This window comes from Hermetia illucens, chromosome 2 (assembly GCF_905115235.1).
Source record: "Hermetia illucens chromosome 2, iHerIll2.2.curated.20191125, whole genome shotgun sequence".
NCBI classification, from domain to species: Eukaryota; Metazoa; Arthropoda; class Insecta; order Diptera; family Stratiomyidae; genus Hermetia; species Hermetia illucens.
The window spans coordinates 96,476,584-96,497,894 of record NC_051850.1 but is presented as its reverse complement, the minus strand read 5'-3'; the positions used below and the strand labels follow the sequence as shown (position 1 = coordinate 96,497,894).

Genomic DNA, 21,311 nt, shown 5'->3' with positions numbered 1-21,311 from the left:
AGAGAAAACTTCATAGAGTAAGAAGAAAAAGGAAGATATAGTTACCATATATTATGTAGTACGTAAGTAATTGAGTTTAAGCCCAAATATGAAATTTCTTATTCTTATAGGGATAAATTTAATGGTACACTTTGATTATTTTCTTCAAACAGATATCATTTTGCTCCCCAGAAACCTAAGGTTACGATTCAGATGAGTCAATACTGCACAGATGTTCTATTCAAACTACTGTGACTTAGCATAATTTCCTACAATATTACGTGTGTAACTGAACAAAAAACTGGCCCTCACATAAAACCTTTTCCCGCGAGAAACGGTAGATTCATTTGAATATGATTTTTCCCTTAGCATTCAGATTTGTTTTTTTTTCTTCTTACCTGGTCGCTTTATGATATTTTCGAGACAAATGAGATGCGTGTGTTTGATTATCCTACACGGTAGTGTTTTTGTCAGTGGACCTTTTCGTCTCGTTAACCCTTGAAGTAAGCAGAAGGTTTACGGATGCCTTAATAATTGAGTTCTTGTTCCTTGGACTTATTCTTTTCATTCAGTTGCTGCACGTTGGATATCAGGTTGTTCAAATTTCTTCTTGATTAAGCAGATGATCACATTCGAAATGACAGTTTGTGATGATTTTCAAAGTTGTGCCTAATGATAGGAGATGACATGTTGTGACACGGGAAATCCTTTATGAAGCTTCCCTATATTCTTTCCAATTATAGTGAAAGTGATGTGCAAGGCTGAGAAGTGCTGGTTTAGCTCTTGTGAGGAAAAACATTGCGATGTGAATAAGTGAAAGTGTTGTTCTAATTGCGTGAGCGTGATTTCAGTTATGTCTGCAGCGCTAAACGAAAAGACTTTGCACACATACGTATGTATCTACATATCGTGGAGGAATAATGTTGTCTAAGATCAAGAAATATGCCAACAAAATTGCCAGTTCAAACAATGTAATAGGAATTTGGTACACATTTCGGAGATATAATACTTATTCTTCAGGAATTCCCACCTTCACCTTAATTGACTTATGCCGTGCCTTTTCATTATTCGAATTCCCATGTTTACGAAGATAGACCATTCACTTATTCAGGGTTTCCCTTATTTTCAGGATTAATACCTGAAAATAAGGGGATACTATCCTATTCATATTGAATAGTTTACAAAATTTGTGTTCTCGCTTCTTCTTGGAATAATTTAGCATCAGAAAGAATTGAGATTCGGATCGCTAATCCTACCATCCGATACCGCGTATTAGTATCGCATCCTGCTCGCTTCTGTAATTCAAGTTTGTTCTACGAATGAGCTCAGCAGGCAAACATTTCAAATCAATGTTGGGATTTTAAAATTCTTCAAATTTACTGCATATTTGGAAAATCCACCATCTTTCCTTTATTTTGACATAAAGCCCTATTGCAAAATTCATTTTGAGGAATTTATGACGATACATCTAAGTAGAAGAAATACATTTCACTGAGTTTTCTGTTTATATCCTATCCCGATATTGACTATTTCAATGAAGTAAATAAGTTCAGTCGAGGTTCAAAGCTTCCTTATTTAATACTTTTTGTATGAGATAGTTAAACTATTTGCTGCAACAATTCAGAATTATTACGTAATTTGAGGGATACTGTCTAGTTTCTGCAGTTAGGTAGAAATCAAGAACTCTTCCGTTAAGAATAATCCACTTTCTTTTTAAGGTTTTCTGCAATACGAAACTTATTGTCTTTCAGAAACGGTTACTGCTATTGATACGAATTTTAGAAGAAAGGTGGGGCATGTGAATACCATTGCATGAAGTGCGTTACGTAGTTTCTTGTTGGATTTAGGGGAGGGTTCTCATACATGCAAAGGGGGATGTAACGTTTTTTTTCACCGACTATAGTCGTGTGGGGTATTAAACGGAGTAGTAATTTCCGTTTCGATATCGGTAGCAAACGGAAGGATTGTGAGGGTCCAAAAAAGGTCAGTTACTTAAAGGATCCGTTCTCAGAAACTACCCAATCCAAATTTCCGAAAAGAAATATGGTGTTCCATGCACATGGCATCTAGACCTCAAAATATTCTCCATACAGATACTTGTTCAAATAAAGTTAATAATATTATATAACCACATTCATTGAAAGTATATTTTTCAGAAATTGACTGGCATCCTCTTCCCCTTAAATTTATCCTAGAATCGTCAAATTTGACAGTAATAATGTCTATGCTATAGAACTTGATATTGCCGGTTTGGTGGAGATCGCACGCCTTTATCCAAATTTATTGCATTCTAAGATTTTGAATGTCAGTATCATACTATAGTTCTAACAAAGTACGTACAAATAGGGCAAATGTCGACACAAAGATTTCTATATAAAAAATACACAAAAGCGTTCATATCTGAAACGTCCAGCTTCCGACTGTTTAATTTATTTGCAGCCGTATAAAAATAGCCCACTTTTTTGTTTTCATGGAGGATATTCGAACCTTCTTTGGCCCAGCAGAAAGTTGCCCGAACGAACAAAATTTGTCTAGCCTCTACGGCTCTCATAAACAAACAAAAGATCTGATATGGCTGAAATTCTGATCTTATATTCGGGACGAGTGTATTACCTGCGGTATTGCGGTTGGCCCTCTAGCCGGAGTTTGGTGGGGGTTGTGGTTAAGTCCACTTCGTAAACAGAGTCTTTTTGGTCTCAAACGTGGAGTTGAACTATACTCAACTATATAGAGTTGAACCTTAGTCCGATGGAGGCTTTAGATAGGCCTTGCCGCCAAATACTCACGTAAAACCACCAGGGCCTACGAGTTTCCTTTTTAAGGCCTTATGTGAAACAAAACTTTTTTAGAATCGATTCAGCAGAGATTTCTGCGATATCGACTGGACATTTTCGGTCTCAGCAAAATACTTCATCAGTAGCAGATGAGAATCCAGTTCGAACTGTTACTTACGCTCGCTTTTGTCACACGGGAGACATTTTCTAATAGTATTTTGTCTGTCAAGTTCTTACCGAGTTTAAGACCGCTTCCGATATTGAGAGAAAGGATGCACCTTGCACACCAAAAATTTGTGCCATTTGAGGTGGGATGATGCGACGATGTATGAGTTTTGTTGCCAAGCACTGGAATGGGACTGCTTCGAATTGTGTTAATTGGTCCTTTATGATTTCTGTGGAAGTACCAACATGGGTCACCAAATTATCAATAAGTACTGTTGCACTGTTCCGCCTCTGATAGCTTCCTGCAAAGGGCTCTATTGGTAACCAATTTCCTTTAACGGCTTACAATCTATGGATCAATTTAAGGTGTTTTCAACAAAGACTAGTTTTGCATCAGGGAAACGAAACACAATCGATCATTGATGTGCAATGACCTGGAGCGATTTATGCATTTAATTGTCAGTAATCTTGACATTTCTCGAATTTGCTGACGACTTTTGCCTAATGTGAGATGAACTTGACTTGGCTTTTTAAAGGACGAAATGTAGGTATAGCATTGTGTAAAACTCCATCTTTACTGTTTTGAGTTTGGGCCCCGTCCGTTTCTTTCACTCCCGAAACTGGTTGTTCTGTAGTGGTTATGCGATAAATTACAGCTCTTATAGTGTTCCTGAAATTAGAGTGACAGTAGCATCGATCTATGTGCCTATTAGGCGATCGTGATCGCCTGCTGCGTCCGATCTTTCTTCTTTTATTTTTTCTCACACAGGGAGTTTGTGGACATAGCTGCTAATACTTCTGCGCCCCTTTTAGTGTTTAAGGTATTGACGTTTAACCGAATAGCTTCAACAATTTTGCGGACTTTGTATCTTCATTGTAGAAAGTTCCGTGAATGCATTTGGAGGAAACTAAGTCTCTAACCGGAGCCATGCATCTCACACTGTGGGATTTTTGCTCAAAGTGGAAAACCTTCATGGATTTCGTGTCCCTTATGAGAGCTTTTTGGCGAGCTTCTTCTGCCATTCCATACTTTTTAGCGCGAGTCATCAATGTAACGCATTGTGAGCCGTTACCAACGTGAAACTCGAACCCTAAGAGCTGATTCCTTCATTCACGTCATTGTAAAACTATGCCTTATTTATGGTGTTAAAGCAAACAATACTCTTGTCATTAAAAATGGAGCTGAAGTATGAACGTCTGCTTTTTCGAGACTTGCCACTCTTTTGTTTAGTATCGGCATGTAAACTGTCTACTAGGACAGATATATATGCGAGTGTAGTAAGTACGCCAAACTCCCAAATATATGAAAAAGGTTTCGTTATATATTATATTGCTGTATTATATACTAATAAAAATCGTTGCCGCAACAATTCGATTGGATTACGATCTTGAAGTGTGTTAGAGCACCCCATTCAAGACCGTAACGGTACATTACAGGATTAAAGTACCCTATAGGAGGGAATGTGGTCAACATTGCGCTCGCCCGAGATTATTAACCTGATTTCACTCAGGTACTTACCTGATTTCACTCAGGTACTTATTCACAGCTGAGTCGACTGATATCCGAACGTCAAATTACGATACGATACAGATTTGAACCGCGACCTTCCGTATGATAGCCTTGTGTTCTAACCACTCAGCTATTGTTCCATCTTGTTTAAATTTTCAAACAAATATCTAAACTGTTTCTTTACGAGTTCTCTATGTTCTCCAAACAAGGTTGTGGAATGAAAAAAGGCGAAAACATGTTATATCTATAATTACAAGAAAGCTGTTACCTAGTTAGGGGTACAAGTATAGTATTTACCTCTAAGTTTGGGATACACTACTAAAAAATGTAGTGTAGTAGTGGAGTGGTTTCAGTTCGCATTTAGTTTTTACTATTATTTACATAGATTAGTTGCAGAAATAGTTGTACATTGCTAAAGAATGGGGAAAAAACTGAATTTACTCTATCTGAATAGTTACTGTAGTAAACAGCCACGTTGGACTCCGATAGTACTAGTAAACATTATATCAATGCGGAAATATATATACGCGTTTTTATATTTATCTCGTTATATCTAATATTAATGACATGGACATGTATTTTGCGCTGATGAGGACTGACTTGCCAAATTTGGTGCGGACATCGAAGTCGATGGGGAACGACCAAAAGAACGAGCGAAATAACGCTAACTTGAGACACTCTCGGTTCCATCCAGATATGACCGAGTCACAATCGATCAAGACGAGTCGACCCCGCTTCTAGACGGGACCGGGGCTAGGCTATCGTTTGCGGTAAAAGTTTTGTCACTTTACAGTTTATCACATTCTTTTTTACAAATGCCGGGTTTTACTCAATAAAAATATCCAAACAGTTTTTTTCAGGAAATCTACGCTTGTTTTTTTAGCGATTCTCTGGAAAATGTGCATTTTTGTAGCACTGGATCCGTTCCTACACCATTCTGCTTGCCATCTTTTAGGTCGTTATCAGTTGATTTCCTATCCTAATATCCGTGAGCATTTTAATTTCACCCTTAATTCGTATCGATACATTTTAATCACGTTGCTGATATCGGAGGTCAATTGAAAAAAAGCAAGTAAATAGTATTTTACGGAAATTTTTTTTGAAAGATTAAATCTTTGTAAACTTTATCATAGATCATTCTCACATATTCACTTATTACTTGTTTTTGACTATGAGTATCTTTTTAGGTTTGTAGATCAATGAAATATGAAAACAATGACAAACTAAATATTCGCCAAAACAAAGCCAGTTATTTGGAATATTCTTACAAATACTCATATTTGGTATTTAGAACAAATTCCCGTCTTTATTAAATAGCAAATATAATTGCAACATTTTGAACATTGCTGAGATTGTTTTTGGATCTTTTTTCGGTCACATGGATAGCGATGCTCCCTTTTGCGTCCAGATTTTTCCATGCCGACTACACTTGGATTGTCACTTCTTTGTTGTTTTGTTGTAAAGGTTTCGGCATTTTAAATGTGTTCTAAAAGGTTTTCTCTCCTTTTTATCAAATCAGTAAAAGATTATTAAGTATCCGATATGTCTTTCGTGACTAAATGGTGTCAGCAAATCTATACTAATTTTCTTGATATATTGATTGCATGCTTTTACAAAACGAACCGTTTGCATCGACTTTTGCCTCTAGAGTCCCCAAAATCGACTGCACGTGTTATTTCCTTTTTCCTCGGGGCTAATTCTACAGGAAAAGCTATCCACATGGATAATTATGCTATCTTCTGAGCAACTAACACGCTCCGTTTCTTCTCTATCATCGTCACATAATCCCCTTCTGTCGAGGTCTTTATCGCTCTGAGATTCAAACTTACCTTCTAGCAAAACACGTATTTAGGGGGAATTTGGATTTTGTGATATTTTCCCTTGAAATTAAAAAAAATAAGAATAATATTTATACGAGTATATACAAATTGAAAAAATACGTTCCTGCCATTTGTACTTCGGCAACCACCGAAACACGTGTATGTATGTATAACAAAGATTGTCACCTTTAAGTTAATTGTTTTTCGATTGTTGTCAGTTGCTGGTGAATTCAGTTACGCGCCCGATTTGACCTATGCAAGTTTGTCATAAATAAGATGCCCTATTCCAGCAATTTCATGACGGCCACCTATTTTGGGAAAATTTTCCATGTCGACATGGCTCTCGAAATCAGCGCTGATTGCCAAGAGCTCACTACTCAGGCTCTAAATCCTATTTTAAATTTAATGAACTATAATTTGTTTCGTAGCCATTAGCAATTTCTGTTGAACTCTGATGATGTATATCCCATCAATTTACTTCCAATATTGAAACTCGATTACGGCAAATCACAGCATGGGTCCTTGTGCAGAAAAAGACGAATAAATGAGAATAATATGGAATTTGGGAGATAAAAATGACAAATATCTGGAAAAAATGTCAAGAGGGTGGACAGAGAGAAAAATATATCCTGTTTCGTTCGTTTAGTCTACTTGGATTTGGCGAAACACGGAGTTGAGGACTGTCTTCGCTGCGAAATCAAATCACAGAAAATTGTAAGTTGATTTATTCAAATCATGCAGAGCATGAAGATTTTCAATTTTTTCCACTACTTGTCCGTTGTCGTCTTGGTCGTCCTACTTCTCATGATTTTTATTTTCATTTTACTTTTCTTCAGATTTTTTTCGTTTCATTTTGTCCTATTTTCAACGTTTTCAAATGATTTCTCTTGTTATTTTGTGCCAATCTCCTTCTTTCATAAATCATACAGGCACAGAGGATTATTATTTCCCTGCGCTCGCTCATGTTCCCCCCGGTCCGTTCCTTTCTAGCTTTATTTTCGACATTCTTGTTATGTAGAAAATGCGTTCATGTATTTGAATCGGATCTGTAGACGACAAGACGAAATGAGAAATGAAAGAACGATAATGGCGATAGAAAAAATCCAGGAAAATCCGGTAGGACTTGGACTCCCAAATTCATACCAGTGATGGGGGATATCGTCGCTGCGCTACACAAAGCGAACATGCTCCTCATCCAAACCAGAATATGTAATGTATGTATATATGTATACCACGGCCTTTGCTATACGGGAACGTTTTATCGGCAAAGCCGGAATCGATGCCAACCCAAAATTGGGGTTATCGCGTCGACCGCCTGTTATTTTGCACAAATATTTTGCGAAGCAGGGTCGCTAGCTAAAGATGGAGCAGCTTTAAATCGAGTGAGAACAAGTTTTCCAATGTACAAGTAATAGAACTGCAGTTAGACATTCACTTACTATAAATTTGAAGCTTATTTAAATGATTGAAAAAAAGAACTTGTGCCCTGAAATTAGCATCTAAGTTTGTTCGTATTTGCTTTGGGCTTGCAAGACAATTCCAACATTATCTAAGGATGAAACCAGTGTTGTGGCGTCATTGGAAGCAATGAAAGTCATTGCCTAACTAAATAAAATATGGTAACAGAAGAAACTACGTCAGGAAAATATAACACAGCTTAAACTTCTGCTTTTTAACAGCAGTTAGACACAACAATAGCATAGTAGCAACAGAAAATGAACTTTGCGATACACACACATTCCTTGAGAGGCATTTGAAAATTTGCCCGTATGACAGCTCATTGAAAAATTCATTTCGTTGTCGAGCGTTCATCGCGAATTTATACATTGTCTGGGGCTAATGCGATGAACTGCATTCTTGTGGACGTGTTTTCCTTCGGTGCAGCAGAATTGGCTGCTGGATGAACCCTGTGGTGTGTTGGTTCGATCGAATGAACAACGAATGCTTAATTTCCAATTTGATTCCGATCGAAATGAACAGTGAATGCGTAAGATTCCAATTTGATCTAGGGTGATTTGTAATTTATTGAAGAGCTGAATTGAGTTTTTCCATGTGATTTAAAGTTAAAAGTAGTTTTGAGTTTTGAGTAGTTTTTGAATGAAAGTGATGTCTTTATTGAATCAATGGAAAGTGAAGGTATCTAAGTGAAATCTTGCGGGAAAGATCATCTGAACATTTGAGATCGGTATTAGCTTTACCTAGTAACGGTCCAAAAATTGATGAATTGATTGATATTCATTACATATCCTTAATTATAAAGCATTGTTGTATAGCACATATCTATTTCAAGTATGTTATTGCATGCTACCGGGCTGGCTTTTAAATAATTTTAATAGAAACCAGTTATCATACTGAAACTTTATTATGGTTTTGGTATTGTAACATGGGGCCAAAACGTTGCACGCCTCCGTTCGTGGTACCTGGGTGTACAAAATAGCTAACGAGAGAGATTCTGACTACTTAAAATGATTTGAAAAGCTCAGCTATAGTTTAAAGAAATATTGCTTCCTTTCATACTTAACTCGTGGAACGCCACTACATGAAATATTCGGAATTTCTGGACTCGTTTACGAGAGCTGCTTAGTAACGGTAACTCTGAACTATAAACATTTCTTTTTCTTGAATTTGTTCTTTGTCGTTTTTCATGTACGTGTTTCTATATTTTTCATTCCTTCAGGTATTGGCCGTTATTCTACCATTTTTTACGCTTTTACTAGAGTGGAAAGAAAATTGATCAAACACATAAACGTGTGTGTTGTGTGTACAGTAGTAGCACTGGGGTGTATTGAAGATAAAATGGAAAATAACGACGAAATCTTCAGGATAAAATGAATTTTCTCAATCCTCTGCGACGTCCTTCAAATCCGTTAGCGCGAACCCCCTGATCCCACTACCATAGGAGGGTGGCGCAAATTTTTTATGTTCTTAAGGTAAACATTTGCGAGGAGTGTGCACATCATGCTCCGCTTCGTCGCCATGTTTTTTTCTGCATGGCACAGGAGGATTTTTTCTCCCTCATTCTAAATACCATCTAGGACTATGGCTCACCCATCATCGTTAACCACCCTATTTTTTTCTGAAGCGTTGGATATTAAAGTTTTGTTCCACAAACGATGTAGAATAACGATATTCGTTCGCGAGTTACTCGAGGGGGTGTTCGCTTATGGGCCTGAATTTTTATCTGAGGGGTGAATGTTTCTTTTCCTTACAAACTTCACAAGGCTGCGAAAGTTTGAACATAAGAGAGTGTTGGATCTTCTTTTCGGCCATCAACATTCTGGATTTGTTTCGACCCTGCGAACTTTCGTTCCCCTGGTAAAATCGTCAGTTTGTTTACTCCATTCAAGGTGGACGAGCGAATTGATGCCCCCTCCCGCACTGCGGGTTAGAACTTTTCGAATTTGAACGAATAAATAGATGAATGATTAGAGGACATTTAGGATATTTCGTTTGAGGGAGATGAAAGAAAGCGAAATGTCAGTGAAGAGGAAGACAGCCAACATCGATAGTAACTCAATGAAATAATGCCCACGAGAATAGGGCGGGCATTTCCTAAAGAGAATATGGAACAGATGAATTCCTTTATTGCTATTTGATATTTTGGAAATAGTTGAGATAAAACAAGAATGGATGAGTTAGATTCGGTAAAGTTTTTTAGCAAAATATGTAGGCTGACTAGAACTTATTCTGTTTTTGTGGAACTATTTTGAGGAAATGAGATTCGTAAAAGAATTTCCAATTTACTAGTTCTCCTTACCAACCATGAAAAGCTTTTTCCATGAAACTTGTACGTTAATATAAATATGTAATATGTAGAGATACATATATTTGCACCTTTTAGTTTGCCATAAGAAATCATTATTTTCAAATCTATTTATAATAGAATTTAGGCTCCTGAAGGAATTGTTGTATTGACTACGTGCTAATGCTGGGACAAATACAAGGAAAATGAACTTTGTACTATTAATATGTATCTCACTAATCTAATCTTGCAGGCAAAATAGGCGGCACGCCACAATAGTCGTAAATGGAATAGCTTTATTTGGTCGAAAGCTTAGAAAGCTTAAAGACTGCTCACACAAAATGCTATCAATCTTAAGAATTAGCTTTATTAGTGCTTGTGTAAGGTTAAAGCTAATGAAAAGGTGTATTCACCTTATTGCTCTTAGAATTTTCTAGTGAGGGAGAAAAAATTTTCGAAAGGACGCCAAATCTTCTATTGGCAAGTGGGGGATTGTCATCCACTGTAGCACATTAGCACCAAAACTCTGATGTCTGATGCGTTCATGGGTGACGTGCTCCCATAGATAATATTCCGTGGATTTCACTTCGTCATTACAGGATGGAAACATACTATCTTGTAGAATCCCTTTCAATGTCCGCGAACATCCCCATCGCGTCCTCTATCTTTGAAACGAAGCAATGAGGAGGAGACTCACAGAACTTTCCTCGCTGGCAAGTTTGTCAGTTTTCATTCAGTTTTTATTTTTACAACTTTATTTATTACTGTATTTTCCCGTCTTTGCAGAAATTTGTAGTCGAATCTCATCGATTAAAAAAAATTACCAAAATTCCTTCAAGGCATTTTGATTTTTTTGATTATTATATATTGGCAGATCGGATACAATAATGGCCCTAGTATCTTTCTATGAGGGCACCTGCATGTGAAGTCCTTATATCATATTCGAAACGACAGACCTTTTGTATAGGACTTGAAGATATCATATATATTTGCCTGTATATTTTTTCTTATATTGGACAAACCTCTTTGTGTCGAAATCCTGGGCAATATCGAAAAAGACGGTGGAAGATTGTTTTTTTTGTTGAAAGTCTGTCTTATTACCGAAACGATACGGCGAATCTGTTTTATTGTGCCATGCTTTTCTCGGAGCCCGAACTGATGGTGCGGGATTATATCCCGACTTATTAGGAACGGCAGAATCTTTGAGGCCACCAGTTTTTTTAAATACTTTTTATAGGGTAGGAAGTAGGCTCATCGGGCTGTATGATGCTCCTTGTCTTCTTCTTCTTTTCCTTCGGTTTTTCCCCGATCACAAGCGGGGCCGGCTAGTTGTGATCGGTGCAGTTGCGAGGCCGCCACCATCTAGCGTATCAAGCTACCGTTGTTGTGGCCGACCTCTTAGTCGCTTACCATCAACTTGGGTCTTTAGATCAATCTTGGCAATTGAATTCTCGTTAGCGCAACTTACGTGACCATACTATCGAAGACGCCTCTTTCGCAATTTTTCGATCGATCGGTGGAACCCCATATTGATCGCGGAAATCCTTATTTCGGATGTGAACAAGAAGTGTTATGTCACTAGTCCAACGCAACATCTTCGTCTATATTACCGCAATGCGCCGTTTATTGTCCTATAGGCCAACACTCAGAACCATAGAGAGTGACAGGGCGAACGACATTGCGGTAAATTTTAGATTTGAAACGTTCGTTGACACGTCGATTACAAAGAACACCAGCTGTGGAACGTCACTTCATTCATGGGGATCGTGTTGCATGAGACGATGATTCCATTTTTTGCCAATCTGCTCGAGATCATTTTTGCTATTAGACGCTAGGAATACATCATCCGCATGAAACAGTGTATAAGGTGCTGGACATTGGATGGCCCATGTGACAGTGTCCACAACAAGAACAAAGCGAAGTGGTGAGAAGGCGCTTCCTTCATGAACATCAACAGAGACACGAAGCGGTCGAACTTCCCTTTTCAGATTATGGTAGCGCAAGGGTTTGTTTGGCACTAAGTATACCAGATGAGTTCGTATGGCACACGGTCAAAGGCTTTCTTCAGATCCAGAAATGTAATGTAAAAATGGCGATGCTTTTCACGGTGTGCGTCAGTAGTTCCGTAGTTCTTTACCAACTCGTGTTGAAACGAAACACCCTCTTTGAAGCCCGAAGGTCTCTGTATGCTTGTTACGCAACCACAGCCTCCATGAAATTCACACTAGGGAGCCAACCGCAACAACCGAGCTGAACGCACCTATTACAGGAATTCTCCTGAAATATGTGGATTCAGAGGTTATCACGGTTCCCATGTTGCTAGTATACACCTAGTGGAAGGGATTAGGGCTTTGGAGCATTCACCTACTGCGTCACGCTCGGAATACCAAAGTGATACAGCGAGAGTATGTGACCTGCTGCTCCCTTTACATGCAGTAAGTGGCACCATTTAGTGTTAAGTTTAACGAGGGCTCCCCATACATGTTAATGGAGGGTGCACAATTTTTTTCACAGAATGTAGCCATGTGGGGTATCAAATGAAAGGGCTCAATCAGTACTTTTCGAAGCTGGCTCCATATTTGATATAGGGTAAAACATAGGTGAGCGAGGGCTGAAGATAAAGTTAATAATAGTACATTTCCACATTTTAGAAATTTACCCGGTAACCCTCCTTATGTCCATCCCAGTGCAAAATTTGACGTGCGTGTAAGGGATAACATAATGCACAATTTGGTCAAGTTTGAAGAAAATCCAATTATTATTAACAAAGTTATAGGGGTGAAACTTTGCTATTTTTTGTGAATTTCGCGCACTCTACAAACTGTATAACGTCATTATCACATATCAATTCGTCAATACCACAACGAAATGAGTTCTTATGAATGGGGTCTCAAAGAATTATTTTGTTTTAGTTTTTTAGTCATTCGTGTATAAACATCAATTACTCTAAACAGGCGTGTGTGTATGTAGGTATATAGTATATACGTGCTAATGAAGTTTGTGGTTAGTGTCTAGGAGGATCTTTCTATAAATTACACGTTGCTTTTGATAACATTCCGCTCGATATGTGTAGTATTATTCATTTTAGAAGAAGTTTATTTAAGTAGTCCAGTGGATTCAAATTCAGCGATGTGTCGAAACTTGATTAAATACTGGCTATTACTGTCGTTTAACTAAATCCATCGATTTTTGGTCACTGTAAAACAAAAAAAACATTTTTTCAAAGGGCATTTGTAACATAACAAAAACAATTACTAAAAGTTAATTAATGTATGCAATTTCATCATCATCAATGGCATATCAACCGGTATCCGGTTTAGACCTGCCTTAATATGGAACTCCAGATATCCCGGTTTTGCGCCGAGGTCCACCAATCCGATATCTCTAAAAGCAGCCTCCGAGGAATACATAGGGACTGACAAGATGATTGTCTTGCACAGTAAGAGCTTTGACCCTATAAAAATCCATGCAGTTTAAGTGACCCGGCCACCGTACCCTATTGACCCGAATTTTATCCACAACTAGACGGTAATAGTATCGCTCATAAATTGCATCGTTATGTAGGCTACAGAATCGTCCATCCTCATGTAGGGGGTCAAAGCTTCTTCGGAGGATTCTTCTCTCGAAGGCGGACCGCACAATAAGATCTTTGACACTATGGTGAGACGTTTCGAGCGGGGCAGTTTTTGTAGGCTGAAATTGGTTCTGTTGGCTGCCAACAACCGTGCGAGGATTTTATAGTCGTAGCTGTTATTGGTTGTGATTTTCTCCTATCTTTATTCTTCCCGTTTAACCAGTGCGATTTGATATTTTTGGTTGGTTGGATTTTGGTACCGACGATGCCTCCATATATTTCGTCTTGACTTCATTGATGTGCAACCCAAGATCTCGCGCCGCCTGCTCGATCTGGATGAAGGGAGTTTGTACGTCTGGGATCGTTCTTATAATGATTTCAATATCGTCAGCATAGGCCAGTAGTTGGGTAAACTTAAAGACTTCGTGCCTCTCGCATTTACCTCAGCATTACAGAACACCTTTTTTTTATTTTTCTTCTTTCGTGGCTTCGTAACAATTTGTTTATGTATGGGGTTGTCAGCTCTACGCAACTTCCAACCTGGAGGCCTAGTTGGTATAATTTGTCCCGTTTTTAGTCGCGGCAGACTGGTCTTCATCCCTTTCAGTTTGCAGCTTTTCGTTAAGAAAGAGCTCCCACCGGTCACCACGTGGAGATGGAGACAGGTTTGCTAGTATAGCTGTTGGTGTTAGTTCAACAGGCGTTTCCTAGGTTTTATGCTCCATCGTGGGTACCAATCCACGTTTTGCCCTGGGGCTTATACTACCCTTTGACTGCCAATGTATGCACTTTAAGATGATGTAGTGATCGTTTATAAAAGCTTCGTAGTTTTCTTGACTAAAAGTCATGCAAATGGTAAATTTTTTGCATAACAAGTGCCCTTATGTATTACAAAGACGGCGATTTTCTGCAAACTAAACAACTCGAGAAAAATTAAGACTAAATTGCTTAGAATTTTATAACAAATCGCCTGGCGTCAGTTTGTCCTATATAGTACTATAACGCGTATAGAATTATAGCAGCGTATATTACAGCAGTAAATTCACGAGAAATAGAAAACTATAACTTTGTTAGTCATAGTAGGATAGCCGTCAAACAATCCGGATTTATGTCTATTGCTTTCATGTCAAAGAAAGAAAAGAGACCTGGATCCTTACTTCCTACTACTTCTAAATCTAGCCAGTTTTAAAAGGGAGCACTTCCATTCAATAATCCACATGACCATGTTCTCCCTCTTACACACAGGGGGTGGGATATTTGCAACCTTCTCATAATTTAACCCACTCTGATTCGGTTTGAAGGATTAACTACATACAATTAATATACGGGTTTGCTCCAAACTTTACTAGAAAGTTGAAAATTTACAGTATGGAACACAGAATACTTGCGAATCCAAAATTATTGATTTTTCGGTATTGAAATTTTCAATGTTTTTGTCCGAAAACAGCCTTTCTCAAGTTAGTGTTTAGTTGAGTTTAATAATATTAATCATTGTGTAAAAATCCATATTAGATTCCTTGAAGTGTGTTAGAGCACCTCATTCAAGACCGTAACGATACACTACAATACACTGTAGGAGGCAATGTGGGCAGTATTGCGTTCGCCCGATATTATTACCCTGAGTCGACTCAGGTACTCATTCACAGCTGAGTCGACCGATATCCGACACTCAGTCACGATACAAACCTCTTCGTATGACAGCCTTGTGCTCTAACCACGCAGCTATCCATACACGTTTGTATACTAATATCTTCTAGTTGAATCCAGGACTTATGAATGTAAAGAAAATATTTCTTAAAGCATCAAATTCTCAATTCTTTCTAAGGTTTTGTGTGATGTATCTAACCGAAATCTTGGCCTGAAAATAGATCCGGTTCCGAGATCTGCACAAATAAAGTTAATAATAGCATATTAGCATATTTTAAAAATTTAGTCGGAAACGCCCGTTAGTTTCATGCTGCAACTATAAAATTTGGGGATAACACAGGGCATAACTTTGGGGAGTTTGAGAAAATCCAACTATTATTAACCAAGTTATTGAAGGTGAAACTTTTGCATTTTCTGTGAATTTCGTGTATTCTAACATAATATCATCATAATAACCTATCAATTCGTCAAAATCACAACAAACTCAGTTCACGGAGGTCGCAGGGAAACATTTCGTTTTAGTTTTTTAATCATTTATATATCAATATCAATTATTTCAGTCAGATATCTATAGGTATTTATATGGTATGTGTATGTCAATGAAGCTTTGGAGTAGCGCCTAATTCAGATAGATATATATGTGTACATTAAATCAGCGGCATTCAATATAAGTACTCCATATTTACATATGTATGCTTTTGTGCATGAAGTAAATCGGAGATATGTGTACGATCAATTTATATACGTGCATATAAAAGCATAGTATTCGCTAATAGACAATATTTGCTTTGCTAAGGTGAGCATAATATCTATGTCTGTAATATGTACATATTTCTTGTAGTTTGAAAAAAATATGAAGGAATATTTTGGGTTTCTAGCTATATACGAATGGAAAAATATACCTAGAAATTTGCTCATATAAAATGAACACAAAACCTTCATACCTGACGCGCCAACTTCCGGCATTCCGACTTGTTTTAAATTTGTTATTGTTAATTATTAAATTCTAAAACTTTTGATTATGTAAAGTAAAACGTAAAGGCACTAAGTTGTACACCGAATTGATTGCGACGTTCTTACAACAAGTGCAAATATTACTTCATATGGGCTTTACTCACGGGGCCACTAAAAGAAGCAGCTCCTTCCGACTTAAGGGGTTACCTCTAGGCAGGACAATTTTTTCTGAGCAGACCTTTTCATTTATTGAAGTGAAAATATTTGCATATATTTGGTATAGTTTTAACAGTATTTTAAAATATCTTATTTGTAAAAAGTCGATCTCAGGGAGCTCCTCTAAAAAAAGATGCCTTGCAGTGTACACGATATCTTTGAACTGAATCATCAAAATTGAAAAAAACAAACGTGTTTTGTTAAAGTTCTGTATAATTTTGTGAATAATCGAAGCAATAAGCAAAATAAAACTTTTTGACAAAATGGCGGCTCCTCAAACCCAAAAATTGATATTTGACAAAAATTTTGACCTAAGAAGCTTGTGTTATAATTTGACATCGAGCCGTTCGTGCACACCGACATCGAAAGCACAGTTTCTGATAATTCGAGTTGGTGTTGTCGTCGGACCATTCTTCCATCTCGTGTGCTATCATGCGCTCATAAACTAAAATTTCCTCTTGCATTTTTCATTTTTCCGCAGAGGCACTAAAACTACTTTCATCTGTTCCAGCTGTTTTTGGATTAAAAATGTTTTTACGGTACTAGGATCTCGATTTTTGAATTTTCGAGGCTTGGCTTGGCTATTTAGACTGACTACTGTTCTTCAATATTTGCCAATTTGGGAACAGAACAAAATAAATTCAATTCGCAGGTATAAAAGGAACACTACTACACTGTCTTTTTATGCATTTTCATACGTTAGAAAAGTCCATTAACAATAATCACATAAAACAGCGTTCCAGCATTTAATTTTTATGCTGAAACCCATACTGGGTATAAAGGGTGGACTAGGTGCCGAATCACCTACTACGCACCCTCTGCACGTCTGCTTCCTGTAACATGAAATTCAATATATGTAAGGATGAATTGATTAAATGTTGGGATTGACATTTTCATTAATAGTTTGTTTCAATAAAGTTGTTTTTTTCATTTAAATGTCGGCACTGTCTATAGTGTGGTGGTGGTGTGTGCTTGAATCAGGAACATCAATTTACTATAGTATAACGACAGCGCTCCAAAAAAAAATGAGAAAATGATGTAGTGATTCATACAAAAGATGCTAATAAATCTTTTGGGGATGACGTTCAATTACTTATTTATTTTTGGAATTGAAGGGGTCCTAGATCGGCATCCACTTGATGGCGGAGCAGATCAATTGGAGAGAAGTTTTCTCCCTCTTTTCTGGTTCATGGACCTATCCTTTTCGGCTAATACCCAAAGTTCAAAAAGACAGATGACTACGCTTCAGGGAGGCAGCATCTGATGAGTTGCCTCTGCCCTGGACGAAATCGTAGCAATTCAGCTGTCTTGATGATGCCATTTAAAACCAAAAGAGTGATCCAGAAAATTATTATTAATATTTTTTCAATAACAGTTTAAAAAAGAAAGTGCTCGATATGCAACACTGAACATATTCTGAATTATATATTTTGACTAACCTACTCCTTTGATTTATAATGAGGTATCGGTTACACCTGTCTTTACAATTAACCATGATGATTTTATCTAGTTTGATGGAGATTCCTAGAACTCATTATTATTACTCATACCATTGCCAATATTAATAAATTTTGCTTTGTTATTCTAGCTCACGGATAAGCCAAATGCTTTCCAAGACGGCTTTACCATGCTGAATGAAGTTGGAAATGAAAAAGTTAGAATATAATTGGAAACATATAAAGTTAGAAAGAAATCGGTTTGATTCAAATTGTCCACCCAATTTCAGAATAATTCAGTGAAGAGTTCCACAAGGATTAACGAAACGGAACAGTTTTCATTTTGAATATTAAATATTGCATAAATACTTTCCTAAACGAAATTCAACAATAAAATGGAGTTTTTGTAATAATGCTTCAATATAAAATCGGATTTCAATTATAAAATTAAGTCCAATGGGAATTGGAGGAGATTTTACATTCCATTTGCGGTATTGAGAATTATACTGAATGTATATATTCTTCTACCTTCGATTTATTATATACAGATATTCTATATATATTTTCTAAAATAATATTACATATAGCCTCCATAGCTAGATGGGGTAGAATTTGTACGTGAAGAAAAAATGTAAATGAAAATTTCGGGAAGACAGCGCCTAATCCTCTTATGGGCGCATAAAGAAGTAATCAAAATCTTCTCCAATAGAGCATGTAAATTGTACTCCTCCAGGGAATAGAGGAAATATAAATTTCCTTCCGAATTTTTACTTCTACTGCACCCACTCGTGCCTCATCCTTAGGTCTATAATCCCTTGAATCGTTTCACTGCCACTTTCACTTCCTGGGGTTACCTAGAAACGCTACTTTAGCCACCATAGCGGCATCTACTTTCTTTTCCTATCGACCATGTGAAGAACCTTCTTAGTTCAAATGAATGACGGCAGAAATTATGGTTATTATAAATGCTCCCACTTTTCTAGTTTGTTCACTAAACAAAATGAAAGCAGATAAAGAGTTGTATCAATAAATCATGCTGCATAGTTGCAGTTCAATGATTTTACCATTTAATTAGTATTTCCATATACCGTCGTCAATCAGCAATATCATGACGTTACTAATTTCAGAAAAAAAGGAACTTATTAATACAAACCCGCTCAGTTGCAAAGTACTTTCAAATTATCACCGAGGCAGAATTAATAAGTTGGTATCGCTGTCTCCATGTTCAGACTTTCAGATAATTGCAGGAGGGAAGAATGCATTTTCAAGTGTTAGAGGTCGTGTTTGAGTACGAAGACAATTTTCGATGAAAGCTGGAAATTTTATTGCTCTTCAGCGAACAAGTTGAGATGTAAATGTAAATGAATTAAAAACGAAGAAAAATTGAAAGGAATTTGAAATCCTTTCAGGGAACGAAGTCAGAGGACGTAGTAAACCCTTCAAGTGGATTATTAAAATGGATATGGTTCAGATGATAGTCGAAAGGTTGCTCCCTTTTCAGCATCAATATGGGGGCAGATGGAGAATTTCATCGTTACTTCACCAAGTTGCCTAATAATTAATATGTTGGGAATTAAAGCAAAGAAATGGAAGGAAAACATGTGACATTGGATTCAGGGAATGGAGAGATTTCAATCGAAAAATATTTTTTTTTTTATTTTTTTAATAATATAATTTAAACGTACTTTTTTATAATATATTGCAAATATACTATCAAAATCACAGATTTAAATTCAAAGTATTTATGAAGTTATAGTGCAAAGAATGGAGCTCGACGCAGTTGGTATAGAATCGGCCAAATAGCCGGTACCAGCCGCTTCAATCGTTGCTGGATCCTATATTGTTATACTCAGCTGATTTAGATCTATGCGCTATGCAAAAATATGGACTGTTAGAAAGTAAGAATTTCACACAGTATAAGAGACAGAAATTGGAAACATTAAGTATTGTTATGAAAAATCAATTGTCAAAATTTTAAAGGCGTTTTACTTGAAACTACATTTTCGGGGAAGTACTCGCAAAAAACCACCACCACCAACTTATTTATTTGAAATTTGAAACTCCAATTTACATGGCCATGCCGGCATTTGGGATTTAAAATATATACTTTTTTTCAACAATTTAACATAAAAAACGCGATTTTGAATGTCACAATGTACTACTACTTACAGAACTCGTCTCTTTATTAAGTCAAATTTTCAAATATTCAAAACTAATTTCGCAAAATGTTAATTAAACTATATGAGTATTCCACAAATAGCATGGTATTTATTTACCTTCAATCTGTCAATAAAAAGAGGGGAGCGAACCGCTTTCTTCTCCTAATGCAGTTATGTAAAATATTGAATGAAAGGATGTTGAGAGGAAGAAATACGGTATCGAAAAATGCGTACGTGAAAGTATGACTGATTAGAAGAAAGTTCTTCTTTTTCGATAAAACTGTGATCCAAATCGAGCCCTACCTTCCATAACATACGCTATTTACATAATATCTTGAACTAATGACTGCGTTCTTCCCAACTGGCCTATACTGACGATATCGACATCATAGGAAAAACGACACGAGACGTACAAACTGTCTTTATACAGATGGAGCGGGCGGCGCTAGATCCTAGGCAGCATGTCAGTGAAGGCAAGACGAAATATATAGTGGCAATGCAGCACCAAAAACCAATCAACCAACAATATCAAATCGCACTGGCTAAACGGGAAGAATAAAGATAGGAGACTATAACTTTGAGACCGTTGATAATTTCTCCTATCTAGGGTCGAAAATCACAACCAATAACAGCTATGCAAGATACTGTGCAAGATAATGATCTTGCCAGTCCTCATGTATTCCTCGGAGACTTGGTTTCTCAGCAAGAAAAATTGCGAGCTCTTGGCCGCGTTGAAAAGAAGAAGAATTGTTTGGCCCGCTACATAAAGATGGACGATTCGGTAGCCCACATAACGACGAAATCTATGAGCAATACCATGATCGTCAGGTTGTGGATAAAATCCGGCGCAATAGGTTGCGGTGGGCGATCACTTAATCCATATGGGTGTGGATGATCCAGCTCGAAAAGTCTATAAGGGTAATATCTACGGCAGAAAAAAAAGAGGCAGACCCTGCCTGAGATGGAATGATGGCGTAGGCCAGGACGCCTGGCAGCTCTTATGGATATCGAATTGGCAGGCCTAGGTCGAATACCGATTGTAATGCCGTTGATGATGATGATACATAGTCACCAGTGAATCGAATCGTGAAGCAATATTATCGCTCTATTTATTACAAAATGTATCACTTAACAGAAGGCGTAAAATATGATTTGGCCAGGTGGGGGCATTTCCACTTAACTTCAGGGACGTTACATCCTTTCTTAGTCAAAATTATCGTTAATGATGAAAAGATCATTATGAGCCGGTACAATGTTTTGCAAAAGCAGCTCTTAGTGAGAGTATTTCAAAGGAATATAGCGACACCCTAAAGAGAGTTTTTTTTCAAAATAAGT

The 21,311-nt window shown here is 37.2% G+C and overlaps 1 long non-coding RNA gene across 1 annotated transcript; it reads left to right on the top strand.

Moving 5' to 3' along the window:
• Positions 1-444: 444 nt before the first annotated feature.
• Positions 445-19,970, top strand: LOC119650330. Its single transcript, XR_005249262.1, has 3 exons — positions 445-871; positions 18,945-19,168; positions 19,227-19,970. It is a non-coding gene; the product is annotated as an uncharacterized LOC119650330 (long non-coding RNA).
• The last annotated feature ends 1,341 nt before the right edge of the window (positions 19,971-21,311 follow it).